Source organism: Microtus pennsylvanicus, chromosome 5 (genome assembly GCF_037038515.1).
Source record: "Microtus pennsylvanicus isolate mMicPen1 chromosome 5, mMicPen1.hap1, whole genome shotgun sequence".
Classification (NCBI taxonomy): domain Eukaryota; kingdom Metazoa; phylum Chordata; class Mammalia; order Rodentia; family Cricetidae; genus Microtus; species Microtus pennsylvanicus.
In genome coordinates, this window is record NC_134583.1 from 109,188,317 (window position 1) to 109,205,490 (window position 17,174).

Below are 17,174 nucleotides of genomic sequence, written 5' to 3' on the forward strand. Positions count from 1 at the left end.
AGAATGTGTCTGGTACTGTGGAGATTGTAAAAGAGATTCTTCCAAAAATTAAAAAAATAGAACTAATGTATAATCCAGCTTAAGTATATAGCATCCCCCCTCAAAAAAAAACCCAGTCAGTTTACTATAGGAATACCTGCAGATTTGTGTAATTGATGCCGTATATATAACAGCCAAGATACAGAATAATCCTGGGTGCTCACTAATGGATGAGGGAGGAAAATGTGGCCTATGGGCACAGTGGAGCTTGATTTAAAGAAGAATGAAATTATTTGTAGGAAAATTGATGAAACTGGAAATCATCACATTAAGTGAAACAAGCCAGCCTCAGAAAGACAAATATGATACCTTTCCCCTCATATGTAATGAGTAGGGCAAAAGAGGGGAAGAAATGGGATAAAAAAGAGCAATATAGGGGCTGAACATGATCAGAATACATTCTATTTTATGTGAGAATGTCATGACAAAACCTCTCACTGAGACTTTGGGTGAAAGGCATGGAGGAGTATTTTAAGAGGCTGAAGAAACGCACAAAGTAGCTGGGGCTGGAGTTAAGCCTTGAGGAGCAAGCTTGTGAGTCTAGCACTTGGCAGACAGACAGACAGCCAAGTCAGAGGGGATTGTGGTGAGCTCAAACCCAGCTTGGGCCACCAGTAAGACCTTGTTTCAAAAACAGTTTTGGGGTGGGGTTAACAGCTCAGCTCGCAAAGTGATTGCTTTACAGGCATGAAGATCTGGGTCCCATGACCCAGAACCCACATTTTAACAGCCAGGCATGGTAGCATACATTCTACAGTCCCAGCTCCAGGGATGTGGGCACAAGTTGCTCCCTGAAGCCCACTGGCCAGCCAGCCTAGCCTACATGGTAAGTTTCAAAAAACAAGAGTAAGGGGATTTGGGAGATAGTTCAGTTGGTAAAGTGCTTGCTTTTTGAGTGGAATCTCTCAGAACCCACATTTAAAAACAAATAGGTGTAGCGGTGTGTACTTGTAATCCTAGCGCTAGGGGGATGGGGAGAGGTCACTGGCATACTGGCCAGCCAGTTAATTTTATCGGTGTTCTCTAGGTCAATGAGAGAGGCTGTCCCAAAAAAACAAGGTAAGAGGGGCCTTGAGGAATGAGACCCAAGGTTGACCTTCTCATGCACGCTCGTGTGCACGCGTGTGTGGGTGCGCGCACACACACACTGTTGTGTGACAGACTTCCTAGAGAGACGTGGACAAGTGTTCACCCTGAGAGGAAGCTGGGTGTCCCGATCTGGTACTAGGGTCCTATAGAATTCCTGGGGAGCTGCTAACCGTCTCTCCATACTGGAATCCTGAAGAAGCTCGCTTTAACACCTGTTGCCACGAGAGAGGAACATCCAGTGAGAGTGAGGGCGAGCCAGCAGAAAGCAAAACTTCCTTCTTTCATATCCCTTTCTGTGGGCTGCCACCAGAAGGTGTGGTCCACATTTAGGGTGGGTCTTCTGACCTCAAATAATCTAAGAAAATCTACGACAATGGACCCAGCAGCTCGGGTTTTAGTTGGTTCCAAACGTCATCAGGTTCACGACCAAGATTAAGCATAACAGTTGGCCTTGAGTTTGAGTTCCTTCTGCTTCAGCCTCTGAATGCTGGGTTACATTTACTTGCTGCCTTAGGGTTTCTATTGCTGTGAAGAGACACTATGACCACAGCATCCCTTATAAAGGAAAATATTTACCTGGGTCTGGTTTACAGCTCGGAGATTCAGCCCGGTACATGGCGAGAAGCAGGGCGAGAAGCAGGCAGCCATGGTGTTGGAGCAGGAGCTGAGAGCTCTCCATCGTGACGGGCAGGCAACAGGAAGAGAAAAGTGAGTTAACTGGGCCTGGCTTCAGCTTCTAAAACCTGGAAAGCTCGCCCCCAGTGACACACTAACAAAGTCACACATACTTCAACAGGGCCACATCTAATGGTGCCACTCCCTATGAGCCTATGGGGGAGGCACATTCAAACCACCACAATCTCTGACACAAATTCCCATTAGCGGGCGGTGGTGGCGCACACCTTTAATCCCAGCACTTGGGAGGCAGAGGCAGGTCACTCTCTGTGAGTTCAAGGCCAGCCTGGTCTACAAGGACAGGCTCCAAAGCCACAGAGAAACCCTGTCTCAAAAAAAAAAAAACCCAAAACAAAACAGAAACAAATTCCCATCAGTTACCCCCCATTCCTGCCTAATTCCAACCCTCAGGATCCAAATCTTCCTTTTTCCTCTTTTAAAAGACACGTTTATTTTTGCTTTATGTGTATGAATATTTGCCTACATTTATGTGTGTGCCTCGCATGCATGCCTGCTGCCTGTAGGGGCCGGATGAGGATATCAGATCCCTTGGTCCCGGAGGTACAGAAACCTCAGTCCTCTGCAAGAGCAGCAACTCCTCTTAACTGCTGAGTCATCTTTCCTGCTCCTTCGTTTTCTTTCTTAAAGGGAAAGCTAATTCTCAGATGAGTTACAAAGGTCTGAGAGTGAGGAATGATCTATAACCGAGGCATTTACGTATTTTCCTACATTCCTATGATCATGTGACCCCCTGTCTACAACTGCAGCTGCTGGGCCTTTACTATGACTTCCGGCCACTTTATCAAATGGTGTCCTACGATTGAGCAACGATAAGGTACTTTATCACAGGGACCATTTACAATGGTTTGAGGAGCAGGTAAGAATCAGGGGCTCACGGTGACCCAAGACAAGGAAGGCATGGTTCCCTTATCCACACCTGCTGGGGATTTGAATAGAACAACTTCACAGGCCTTATGGTGCGTTGGCAAGTGGGGGAAATTGAGAACGTCTATCTCGCCTTCTGCCTCCGTGCTGCTTCTGGGGCTCCCAGGTAACCAAACCCAACCAAATCATCAGACCGTTAAACTAAAATGCCATCCCATTGACTCTCTCTAATAAGACATCTTTTTCATTGCTTTCCCACTCTGCCTTTCTCCCAACTTGACCACTCCCTTCCTTGACGTTCTTCTCCCCATCCTCCCTCTTATTGACTCCCCACAGTTTACCCAGAGGATCTCATTTATTTCCTCTTCCCAGGGCTATCCATGCATCCCTCTTAGGGTCTTCCTTGTTACCTAACTTCTCGGCAGCTGTGGGCTGTAGTCTGGTTATCCTTTGGTTTACATCTAGTATCCAATTATGAGTAAGTACGTACCGTGTTTGTCTTTCTTGGTCTGGGTTACCTCACTCAGGATGATTTTTATCTAGTTCCCTCCGTTTGCCTGCAAATTTCATGATGTCATTGTTTTTTTCACAGCTGAGTAAATGGACCACATTTTCTTTATCCATTCTTCGGTTGAGGGGCATCTAGGTTGTTTCTGGGTTCTGGCTAATACGAGTAATGCTGCCTGCACCAATTGGAGAAAGAGAGGGATAAACGCCAGTGCAGAGAAACATTCAACAACGTAAAAGAGAAATAGGGCACCCCCAGAACCTGGACATCCCAATACAGAAGAAACGACCTTAGGGAGAAACCTGGGAATTCCCAGAAATCCACAAGGATCACCCCCTGGCCCCGCCCACCCAAGAATCCTAGCAATAGTGGAGAGGGTGCCCGACCTGGCCTTCCCCTGAAATGAGATTGGTGACGACCCTAATTATCATCCTAGAATCTTTATCTACTAACTGATGGAAGCAGATGCAGAGATCCACAGCCAGGCACCAGGCAGAGCTCCGAGAGTCCAGTTAAAGAGAGGGAGAAAGGATTATAAGGCAAGATCGAGTCAAGATCATGACAGGGAAACCCACAGAGACAGAGTCTGGGAGCTCACAGACTCTGGATTGCCAGCTGGGGAGCCTGCATGGGACTGAACTAGGCATGTGTTGAAATTGAAAGTCTGCATGTGGGTGACATCTGTGTAGGTTGGTCTGTTTGGGGGTCCCTGGCATTGGGACCAGGTGCTATCCCTGATGCATGAGCTGGTTTTTTGAACCCTATCCCCTGTGGTGGGATGCCTTGCTCAGCCTTAATACATGAGGGAGCCCCTTGGTCCTGCCTCAGCTTGATGTGCCAGGCTTTGTTGATTCCCCATGGGAAGTGGGATAAACGCCAAGAGTGGGTGGGGGGTGGGTTGGGGATAGCTCGAGGAGGGGAAGGGGAAGACTATGGTTGGTATGTAAAATGAATAAAAAAGTTAATAAAGAAAAAGAGAATTTGACAAACTGAGCCACCAAGATGGGATGCTCTTTCACACGTAGATGTGCTATATTCTTTAGATGTCCACTGTTCTCGAGCTGTATCAGTGCGGGTTTCATAATAGGAACTTTGTTTGAGTGTGCTGTTCCGTATTCCTTTAAGTAGCTCCAGTAAACCTCATTGGTTCACCAAAACAAAACAAGCCATTCCATTAAGTTAAAAAAGCAAGTAAACATAAAATGTATCAATTCACTTTGGGGTTTTTTTTTTTTGTGTGTGTGTGGGTTTTTTTTATGTGTAGCCCAGGCTGGTCTTGAACTCGTGATCCTCCTGCCTCTGCCTCCTTCAGCAAATCCTACTGACGTGCGCCACCACGACCAGCTATCTGTTCACTTGTAACATTAAACAATACTTCCTGTTGATCTGCTGGCATCTTTCGATTCTGATCCTTTGTGGTTTTTCTTTTCAAAACTGCCATGATAGTTCCAGATTTCATTTTTATATACCACGTTGGCAACTATTGGAAAGTCTTCCATAGTCTAGCAGCTTGTATTTAAAGTTACCCACTCAGGTTCCATTTTCTGCTTCATTTCTGGGTTGGGTTGGTAGCAGTCACAGGGAGCCCAGGCTTAGCTACTGTAAAGAGCTAGAAGACACCATTCACAACGCAGAATTTCCCCAGTAGAGGGGCAGCCCATCAAGACAAGGACCACGAAATTGCCCCAAAGTAATTTTAATTAATAGAGTATAGGATCTTAACTTGGAAGGAAATCCATACGTCACCTACACGCTTTACATAGTTGTGATCTTCTCCACCATTCTGTTGTTGCGTACAGTTGCACCCAGACACTCCAAGAGCAGGACCCTCACTCTAACCCTGTACCCAGACTCTCCAAGAGCAGGACCCTCACTCTAACCCTGTACCCAGACACTCCAAGAGCAGGACCCTCACTCTAACCCTTCACTGACTCTTTTTATGACTTCAGAATTTCATTTCTTTGGAACTGTGATAGCAGGTTTGCCCGTTGGTATCAAGGGACGCAAGTAAGGGAGTAATGATATACCCTTGGATTCTTGTGGTGCTTTCTGAAGGAAGGAATCAGTGAGCTATTGAAATAAACAGGAGCCATAGAAGGAACCAAGACCGAGTGCTACTTTAGATTCTGATATGGAAAAGTCCGAAGGGAAATGCGGGTCGGATGCTTTCGGTGTGGGGCAAAGCATGAAGGATGATTCACTTAATGTGTGATTTAATTTGGAAAGTAGAAATAATGGGATGGAAACAGTTTTTATTTCTGGGAAAACGAAACAGAAAGAGATAAAAGCTGGGTGAATTCAACAGTGGCGTCAAAAACAGCAGCCACAAGAAAGCCGACCCATCGCCCACAGGAGCCGAAGCCTTCTTTTATTTGGGTTTTGGAATCATTACTATCCCAGAAAAAGAAGAGAAAAAAAAAACTTTTTAATTGAGTTTGAGTTTGTGGTTCCCTTAGAATTGCACAAATCACACTATTAAATTGACTTAATTTTTAGTTATTTTAATGTTATATGTTAGCTAACTAACTACATGACATATATAACATAATATGTAACTAAGATAAGCTCCCGAGCCTTATGCTTAGAGCTTTTCATTTTTAAAGAAGATAATTTTGCATTCAAAACAGAGTTTTTCGGGGAGATGGCAGTTGGTGAAGGAATATTTTACTTTTCGACTGTGAGTTTCTCTCGGCCTCTTTCAAAAGTACAGGGGTTAGGGGTTTAGCTGCGGTACTTTCCTGAAGGCCCTGGATCCCCCTCTGTTGCCATGACATTTTTGCATGAGATAAATATAAGCTTGATCTAATGTGTATGTCTGTCGAGGCAGCAACCCTGTTAATGTTAGGGATGTTTGAACCTAATTCCCACTTTACGCTTTAATGTTAACACATTTATGACTTCTCGTTTTGAGAATGGTTTGCTATGGAATTAGGGAGAGTGGGAAAGAAGATGCGTGTGGCCTAAAGGAGCGTGTGTGCGCACGTGTGTGTGTGTGAGTGTGTGTGCTTGTGTGTGTATGAGTGTGCGCACGTGTATGCGAGCGCGCGTGTGTGTAAGTGTGTGTGCATACTTGTGTGCGTGTGAGTCAGAAGAATGGGTAGAAGATGGGAGGAAACTCCAAAGCCCTCTTCTTTTTCAGACTTGGGCTTTGTAAGAAGGTTTCCTGCAGAGGTTGCCTGAATAATCAATGTGTAATTCTGGTAATGGCTACCAGAATTAAGGGTAAGTGTTTAAGAAAGGGCAGAAGTAAGGGCAGGGTTTAAGGCATGTTCTAGATAAGGATGGTCAGGGGTGGCAGAACCTACAGACTGTCAGAGGATAGTGCTCCTAGCATCTGAGAAATCTGAGTGACAGCAGAGTCTTCTAGGGCCTTTTAAACCACACTCGGTCAATGACATTTGCTTAGTCTGGAGGCATATTAGATGGGCCCTAAGTGCTGCCGGAACTTGTTAGAACTTTTGAAAAGCAATAGAGACCAGAGTGGCCAGAGTTGGTCGTGCATGCCTGTAAACACAGTTGAAACACAACAGTAGACGCAAGTTCAAGATCAGCCCGAGATACACAGTGAATTCAAGCCTGCACACAGAGCAAGAATCTATCATAAACAAACAAACAAATAAATAAAAACAAAAATAAAATCTCAATGAGATGAGATGCTTTTATGAAGAAACAAGACAATAGCAAAAAGGAAAAAGAAGCTACCACAGTTCAAATCACAGGAATTCAAAAGATTATTAAAGACTATTTTGAACAGTGATCTGCGAACACATTTTCTTTTTTTTATTTTATTGAGCTATACATTTTTCTCTGCTCCCCTCCTTTTCTCTCCCCTCCTCTTCAACTCTCTCCCATGGTCCCCATGCTCCCAATTTACTCAGCAGATCTTGTCTTTTTCTACTTCCCATGTAGATTAGATCTATGTAAGTTTCTCTTAGTGTCCTCATTGTTGTCTAGGTTCTCTAAGATTGTGATTTGTAGGCTGGTTTTCTTTGCTGTATGTCTAAAAACCACTTATGAGTGAATACATATGATAATTGTCTTTCTGTGTTACCTCACTCAATATGATGTTTTCTAGCTCCATTCATTTGCCTGCAAATTTCAAGGTACCATTATTTTTTTCTCCTGTATAATACTCCATTGTGTAAATGTACCACATTTTCCTTATCTATTCTTCAGTAGAGGGACATTTAGGTTGTTTCCAGGTTCTGGCTATGACAAGCAAAGCTACTATGAACATAGTTGAACACATGTCCTTGCACGATTGAGCATCCTTTGGATATATACCCAAAAGTGGTATTGCTGGGTCTTGAGGAAGGGTGTTTCCTAATTTTCTGAGAAATCACCATACTGATATCCAAAGGGGCTGTACCAGTTTGCACTCCCACCAACAATGCAGGAGTGTTCCCTTTACTCCACATCCTCTCCAGCATAAGTTGTCACCAGTGTTTTTGAGCTTGGTCATTCTTACAGGTGTAAGATGTCATCTTAGAGTTGTTTTGATTTGCATTTCTCTGACTAAGGATGTTGAACATTTCCTTAAATGTCTTTCAGCCATTTTGAATTCCTCTATTGAAAGTTCTCTGTTTAGGTCTGTACTCCATTTTTTATTGGATTATTTGTTCTTTTGATGACCAATTTCTTGAGTTCTTCGTATATTTTGGAGATCAGCACTCTGTCTGATGTGGGGTTGGTGAAGATCTATTCTGTAGGCTGTCGTTTTGTCTTGATGACTGTGTCCTTTGCTTTACAGAAACTTTTCAGTTTCAGGAGGTCCCATTTATTAATTGTTTCTCTCAGTGTCTGTGCTGCTGGGGTTATATTCAGGAAGTGATCTCCTGTGCCAATGCATTCAAGTATACTTCCCATTTTCTCTTCTATGAAGTTCAGTGTGACTGGGTTTATTTTGAGGTCTTTGATCCATTTGGACTTGAGTTTTGTGCATGGTGATAGATATTAATCTATTTTAATTCTTCTATGTGTTGATATCTAGTTTATGACAGCACCATTTGTTAAATATGCTTTTTTTCTACATTTTATAATTTTTTCTCCTTGTCAAAAATCAGGTGTTCATAGGTGTATGGATTGATACCCGGGTCTTCTATTCAGTTCCATTGGTCTTTCTGTCTGTTTTTATGCCAATACCAGGCTGTTTTCGGAACTATAGCTCTGTAGTATAGTTTGAAGTCAAGATTGTGATGCCTCCAGAAGTTAATTAATTGTACAGGATTGTTTTGGCTATCCTGAGTTTTTTGCTTTTTCATATGAAGTTGAGTACCATGCGAAGAATTTTGCTGGGATTTTGATGGGTATTGCATTGAATCTGGAGATTGCTTTTGGTAATATTGCCATTTTTACTATGTTAATTCTACCTACCCAAGAGCATGGGAGGTCTTTCTACTTTCTGTTGTCTTTTTCAATTTCTTTCTTCAAAACTTTAAAGTTCTTGTCATACAAGTCTTCCGCTTGTTTGATTAGATTACTCCAAGATATTTTATGCTGTTGTGGCTATTGTGAAGGGTGTTGTTTCTCTGATTTCTTTCTTGGCCCATTTATCATTTGTAAAGGAGGGCTACTGATTTCTTTGAGTTAATCTTGTATCCTGCTTCATTACTGAAAGTAGTTATGAGTTGTAGAAATTCCTTGGTAGAATTTTGGGGTCGCTTATGTAAACTATCATATCATCAGCAAATAGTGAGAGTTTGACTTTTTCTTTCTGATTTGTATCCCCTTGATCTTCTTTTGTTGTCTTATTGCTCTAGCTAGGACCTTAAGAATTATGTTGAATAGATATGGAGAGAGTGGACAACCTTGTCTTGTTCTTTATTTCAGTGGGATTGCTGTGAGTTCTTTCTATTTAGTTTGATGTTGGCTGTTAGCTTGCTTTATTTTGCTTTCTTATGTTTAGGTATTTTCCTTGTATCTCTGCTCTCTCCAAGACTTTTATCATGAAGGGATGTTGTACTTTGTTGAAGTTTTTTCAGCATCTAGTGAGACGATGACAGATTTTCATATGTTGTACCATCCCTGCATGCAAACACATTTTCTAACCCAGAAGAAATGGACAGATTCCTGGGGACGTACACTATACTAAGATTTGTGAAGAAGGGGCTGGAGAGATGGCTCAGCGGTTAAGAGCATTGCATGCTCTTCCAAAGGACCCGAGTTCGATTCCCAGCAACCACTTGGTGGCTCACAACCATCTGTAATGAGGTCTGGTGTCCTCTTCTAGCAGGCATATATGCAAACAGAATATTGTATCCATAATGAATGAATAAATAAATAAATAAATAAATAAATATTTTTAAAAAAACATTTGTCAAGAAATAGAAAATCAGAACAAAACTGTGTCAAATAATGAGAATGGATCAATAATAAAAATGTCCTAGCTGTCTTCATTGCTGGCCTAACAAACATTTCAGGAACAACTCAGATTTTCTCAAATTGTTCTCGTGGTGTAGGAGGTCCTTCTGTATTTGTGTTGCTTTCATTGGTTAGTAAAGAAACTGCTTTGGCCTTGCCTGGTTATAGGGCAGAACTTAGGTAGGCGGGGAGACAGAACTGAATTCTGGGAGGAAGACAGCAGAGTCAGAGAGCCGCCATGGAGCCACTGAATCTTTCCGGGTAAGCCGCGACCTTGTGGTGATACAGATTAATAGAAATGGGTTAAATCAAGATGTGAGAGTTAGCCAATAAGAGGCTAGAGCGAATGGGCCAAACAGTAATTTAATTAATACAGTTTATGTGTGGTTATTTCAGGTGTAAGCTAGCCGGGTGCCTGGACAAACAAAGGGCCACCCTCCTCATGCAACACTCCTGAAAACCAAAGAGCAAAGAATTCTTCCAAATTCATTCTAAAAGTTGAATGTTATCCTAATACCAAACCAGACATGGGCATAGCAACAACAGCAAAAAGCCACAGCCCAGTGTCTGTGATGTACATAGATAGAAAAATAGCTAATAAATACCAAATTTGTCTTCCACTCAGATGCCTGAGTCACTCCCAGCTGCATGAGTGTGGAAGCTTGGGGGACAGTACTACACCCTTAACATCCAGGTTACTGGATGGACAGATGTTCTCTTTGCCCAGGATTGGGGGTTTTCTGAGGTGTAGAGCCTTTAGTAGTTACATAGGATCGTGTTACTGTACAGAAGTATGGTTGTCTCTTTGATGAGTTGACTTCATTTTCTTTAAAAACAAAATACCCAGTGGTAGGATTATTGGGTCAATATAACATTTCTAGTTTCAGGTTTGTTCATGGGTCTCCTCGGTGTTTTTCACAAATGTCTGTACTAATTTACATCCCAATCAACAGTGCACAAGGGTTCCTTTTTCTCCACATCCTCCACAGCCTTTAGTGCCTTTTCTCGTCGATAATCATCATTCTCACTAGAGTGAGGTGATAACTTTTGTGGTCTTAGCTTGTAATTCTCTAGGGGCCTTCCCCATATACGTGTTGATCATTTCTGTATATTCTTTTGAGTAATGTCTATTTCCTGTGTTTAAATCATATTGGGGGGAGATTGCTATTGACTTGTGTGGTTTCTTTATATATTTTGGATATGGACCTCTTTAAATAAGTAAACAACTAGCCATGTTTGGGTGCTGGTCTATTATCTCTTGAAGATAAGGCAGTGCTTCATCATCAGAAAACCCTCAAATGTAGTTATCAAAGTGACAGTCACCTAACTAAACTTCCCCAGCTAAACCACTAGTAAGATGTTGCCAAATTTTAGCCTAGCATGTGATGATAAGTATTTTATACTGGCAAATACCTCTCATTAAACACCTTTTTTTTTCTTTGTGTGTTACTAGAGCAGAGAGAAGCCGGAAATTATGGCTAGACTTCTGTGGAGGGCTGTAGAGGAAAGAACCAAAACCTGCATTTACTAATATCTGCACGTCAAGTGTTCTAGACAGGTTATTTAAATTTTTTGGTCATTGTGTAACTTCCGCATTACCACTGGAGCACAATGCCTCAAGATCTAGGAGCTGACTTTTAGTTTACCGCATGTTTTTAAGGTGCCATCGTTTCCTAGGCTTCTGCCTGGGAAGCTTGTGGGGCCGTCAGCCATTTACAGACTGTTCCAAACAAATGGCCTTTCTAGCAGAAGTTTGTTGTTTTTGAAGGCTGGGAGTGAAGAGGTTCCTGAAAACTATGGGATGGGGCGTGGGGGGCACTGCATGGAGGTTGAGCCTCTGAGATCTGGAGGGGATGGTAGGCAACAGGGCAGAAAGAGAAGTGGGAAGATCCTGACCATTACCTCTATTTCAAAATTCTGAGGACAGTCAGCTCCACCCTCCGAGGAGACAGTCGCTTCTTCCTCTTTTGTCTGTGGCAAGGTATGTAGTTCCCTATTCTCAGAATCCAGACTCTCAGGTTCAAGGGGAGCTGCTCAAGGGAAAATGAGGTTGGACTGACTTTAGAAACATGCCAGCAGCCCACTCTGTCTGGCCTGCCTTTGCTTGGTTCCTGGTTCCCCACAACTGCTCTACAGGACAGTTTGTGTGCATGTGGAACTCTACATTCAAAGTCCTGCTTCTGTTCTTGTTTGTTTTGAGACAGGATTTCTCTGTGTAGCTTTGGTTGTCCTGGAAACTCACTCTGTAGCCCAGGCTGGCCTCAAACTCAGAGATCCACCTGCCTCTGCCTCCTGAATGCTGGGATTAAAGGCATACGCTGCCACCACCACCCGGCTCAAAGTTCTTTTAAAAGCATGTCTCCCCGGTAGGCAGAGGCAGGTGGATCGCTGTGAGTTCGAGGCCAGTATAGTCTATAGAGTGAGTTCTTTGACAGCTAAGGCTGCACAGAGAAACCCTGCCTCTCAAAACCAAAAACAAAAGTGGAGGTGGTGGTGGGAAAGCACGTCTCCCTTCATGGTCCCCTCACAGGTCTTGCTTCTGACCTTGAATTACTCGAATCACCCAGTCTGTGTGTTCAAATGGAGTTTGATCTGCCATGTACTATTATTGTTTTTGGGTGATTTGCTAAGTCTATTCCTTCAATGCTTATGGATCAAGCTAAATAAATGCAGGTAAAATGTTTTGAGGATTTTTTTTTTAAATTTTTGCAGTTACTCTTTGTTTTTGTAAAACAAAAAATTCAAAGTAACAGACCTATCTTGTGGGGTAGTCATATACAAATTCATAGGTTAATCCTCATAAATACCCACATAACACCAGTGGCTGTTTTTTGTTATTGTTGTTGTTTGTTTGTTTTGAATGGTTTTCTGAGACAAGGTTTCTCTGTGTAGCTTTGGAACTTGTCCTGGAACTCGCTCTGTAGACCAGGCTGGCCTTGAACTCACAGAGATCCACCTGCCTCTGCTTCCCAAGGGCTGGGGTTAAAGGTGTGCCCCACCGCTGCTGAACTACATACAGCTGTATTTTTTAATAGATCAGTTCTTATGAAACGCTATTTTGTAAGCATCATAGTATGATAAGACGACAAGGTATTGAAAAAATGAGGTCTTCTATTTAACCTACATTGGCAAATGTTCCATATCGCCCTTAACATCTAAAGAGTAAAAATTAAAATGAGTTACATTTTTTCTTTCACTCACTCACCTACAAAATAAGCAGTACACACAATCACATTCAAATTTTGTTGGCAATTCTCACACATTAACGGTAGAATTAAAGATATCCGTCAGTTAGCAGTATTAAGCAAGAGTTTTTACAGTGTACCATACCCTTTTGCCTGATAGAATCTTCTGAGAATTTATACTAAGGAAATAATCTAGAGATTAAACAATATCTGATGAAAATGTGTACTCTGTTACAAGAGAGTTGTTTGTAATATTGAGAAATTAGTCACACCCTAAAATTCCGCAACAGAAAATGTTAATTAAATCATGGCTCAGCTGCTCAGTGGGAGATTGATTGGGAGAAAGTACCTAATCTAGACAGTCCTAATGGTACCATAGATAGATCTGTGCTGTCAACGAACAAAAAAGGAAAGAAAGAAGAGAAAAATTGAGACTCACAAGTTGGTAGTCATATTAAAAAAAAAATCTTACATTGTGTAGAACACAATGCATGCAAAGGCATGTATAGAATTATTCTTATGATAGGGGATGGAAGAATTTTATAATTAAGTTAGCAATCTGATGTTTCATTTTTAACCTAAACATAGTGTGGTAGTTTGAAACAAAATGGTCCCCAAAGGGAGTGGCACTATTGGGAGATGTGGCCTTGTTGAAGTAGGTGTGGCCTTGTTGGAGGAAATACATCACAGCGGCATTGAGGTTTCTTCTTCTGCAAGCTTCGATCAGTGTGACACTCAGTCTACTTCCCATTGCTTGCATATTAACATGTAGCAGCTCCTTCTCCAGCACCCTGTCTGCTTGCATGCTACCATGCTCCCTGCCATGATGATAATTGACTAAACCTCTGAAACTGTAAGCTGCCACTGCAGTTAAATGTTTTCCCCTATAAGAGTTGCCGTGGTCATGGTGTCTCTTCACAGCAATAGAAACCCTAACTAAGACATATTGTATGTAAGCTAATTTCCTTACCATAGGACTATTGCCTAAACTCCCCAAACTAACCTAGACTAACAGAAATACAAAATTATTTCTATACTATTGTTGAGCAGGGCTTCAAAGACGTAAATATATGGGGCTAGGGAGATAATGAATGCTCAAGGGCCGCCCTGCAAAGCCAAAGACCTGAGTTCAATCCCCAGTACCCAGTTTAAAAGAAAAGAAGGAGGAGAGGGAAGAGGGGGAGGGGCAAAAGGAGAAGGAAGAGAAGGAGGAAGAGGAGGAGGGGGAAAAGAAGAGGAAGAAGAAGAGGAGAAGGAGAAAGAGGAGGAGGAAGAGGAGATGACAGTAATCATCATCGTCATCATCATCTGGGTATAGTAGCATGTGATCTTAATCCCAGTGCTGGGAAGGAGCCTCCCTGGGGTTCCCTAGGGAACCGGCCTCCTTGGCCAACCAGTGTAGCCTAAAGTTTGCTTTCCAAAAATAATTGTCTCCAGGTTATAATCAAAATTTTATTTTTCCCCAGCCGGGAGGTGGTGACACATGCCTTTAATCCCAGCACGCGGGAAGCAGAGGCAGGTGGATCTCTGTGAGTTCAAGGCCAGCCTGGGCTACAAGAGCTAGTTCCTGGACAGGCTCCAAAAGCTACAGAGAAACCCTGTCTCCAAAAACAAAACAAAATAATAATAATATTTCTTTCAAAAACAATAGAGAGAAACGATGGGGGAAAGTTTCACCAGAAACAGAATTTTGAAGGTTATATGTGCTAACAGGAAACCACCTTTACTTCTCTGGGATGCTCTGCCCACTTCATCAGGCCTGAGAGGCAGGGCAGCATCAATGTCAACAGTTTCAATAGAGAAAACCAGAGCATTTGATTACAGAGCCAAACTCCACAGGCTCTGAGAGCTGGCCGGGAATTGTGAGAGACTACACTCCATCATCTCCTGAGGTAGACTGCTTGGTTTGATACAAGCCTTCTTCCTCACTCCACCTGTTCTTGCCGGGCTCTTACAGTTGTAGAATTTAATTATGTTTTGGTTGAGGCCTTTATTTCACATTTCCCCCAGCTTCATTATGGAGTATTATCTAGTATTTTAGTCCAGTAACACTGCCTATTCGAATGTATTTGATTATTTGAGCCAGCAAAGCACCTACATTACATATTGTAAAAATAACAGTTAATATATGAATTATATTAAAACTACCAGTTAATTTTCACACTGATGTACATCAATTAAAAGAAAAGAAAAGAAAACTAACTTGGTAGTTGTGGCTCAGACCTTATTTTATCTCTCAGGAGGCAGGGGCAGGTGGATCTCTATGAGTTCAAGGCAAATCTGGTGTACAGAATGAGTTCCAGGACATCCAAGGCTACACCAAGAAACTCTATCTCCAAAAAAAGCAAGCAAGCAAACAAACAAAAAAGTAATCAATAACAAAAAAAAGAAAAGAAAACATAAATTAGTCAGCTGTTGTTAGCATTAATACCGAGCAAGCAACCTACAACTTCAGAATTGGCTCAAGAAATATGCATTTAGTTTTCCTAGTTTGTGGCTTTGTAGGTGAATTAGAACTTCTCTGTCTTGCAAGACCGATTGGCTGGTCCTGGTGCTTCTGGTTGCCATCAGGCTTACTTCAGATGGTCAAATTCAGAATCTCCCTAGATAACAAAGGCACCTTCTCTCAGCTGAACATCCAACTCAAGAAGTCAAGTTGCATTCCTCATTTAAGACCTGGACCCATGATTGACCATGGTATTGGTCAAACAATGTCATGCAAATAATCATGTCCAGCATCAGTTGCATAGAGAACTAGCCCGGATGAGAAGTTCACAGGACAGCTGGGTGTAGTGGAATACCCCTGTAATCTCAGTACTTGGGAGGCAGAGGCAAGATGATCACGAGCTCCAGGGTAGCCTGGGATGTGTAGTGAGACTCGGAACCAATGAACAAAACCCCACAAACAAAAACAGAAAAAGGAGTTTATGTGACAGACAGGAAATTGATTGAGAACTATGACCTAATCTTCCAGACAATGAGCAATCAAATCATCTCAAATAATTAAAAAGAAATACCTGTTGACTTGTAAAGAAAATAATACCGTTTGCACATGTGAATACTGTCTTGAGGTTATTTCGATCTTATTTACCTTCTCATCATACTGTGAACAAGATTGATGGTTAAACCACAGCAGAGTTCTTGATTTTTTAACAAGAAACCAAGTTTGAAAAATCCTACTTTTAAAATAAATGCCACCCCAAAAGAACTCCCTCCTCCTCACCCCCCAAAAGGGAAGTAAAACTGGAGCTAATGCCTGAGGTTTTGTGGGGGGAAAGAAATTAGAAAACAAAAAAACCTAACCCTAAAACACCCAAACCACCACCACCAACAACAAAAAAACCAGCCTCAGAGCCCATCTCTCTAAGGGATGCATTAAATCTTAAGTTCCAGTAACAAATTAATGTGAAATAATCATTCCTCTAAGAAGGCAACATTTTCAGATTTGCCATGTAAACATGTAGGTCTCTGATACAGATGTGCAGATGTCTCTGTAAAATACATGTGACATACAAGTGTGTCTAAGAATGGCTTTTCTATGTTAAATGGATGTTTATCAATACTTTCATTTTTCACTAGACCCATTTAAAGATTGTTATTGTGGATAAATACAGCCTGGATTGTATTTGATCAAGGGACTGGCTAATTGGTAAGTGGTTCGTATCTTCAAAATATGGAATAAAATAGGGTGAAAATATATTTTACATTTCCGTGACTGGATAATTTATGTGCCCATTATCATCACTGATTTAATAGAGGAATTTCCCTTTTTTGTCCTCCAGGGACTAGAAAAGTGGGATGAAAGAATTGTCCTTCCTTGTCAAGAGCTGGGGTTGCCACATGGGCTCGCTGTAGCTCAAGTCAACTCAATAATTATTTATTAATGTTCTAGACATTTTGAGAACTAACTTAGTGTGTTCCAAATATTTGGCCTATCATATAATCTTGTCTAGAAACATAGCATACAAACAATGCTTCTGTTTGAGACATACAAAGCATTAAGGAATAGAGGAAGAACACTCGATGTTTTACTCTTTTCTAGATTTGTAAAAACTGACTATCCAGGCAATGGCTGTCTTCAGATGCCCCACGGTGTAGACAGAATCAGCACGGTGTGAGGACAGGTGTTCCAGTCCCAGTTCCCAGCCTGTCATTTTTATGCCTTTTTTTTTTTTTTAGAAAACATAAGACACACAAATAGATACATGTAATTTAAAAATTATGTCCTAGTTAAAACAAAGGTGAATTTTATACTTAGTCTTAGATATGGTCACCAAGATATGTCATTATGTACAGGCAAATATTCCCGAACCGGCAGCAGTTCCAATCCCCACACATTTTGGGCATGGATATTTAACCTGTAGTGGTCCCTTGCGTGCGCTCTCAACTTTTGCCCCGGTTTCACTTCCTCTTTCACACCTGGGAAAGTTCCA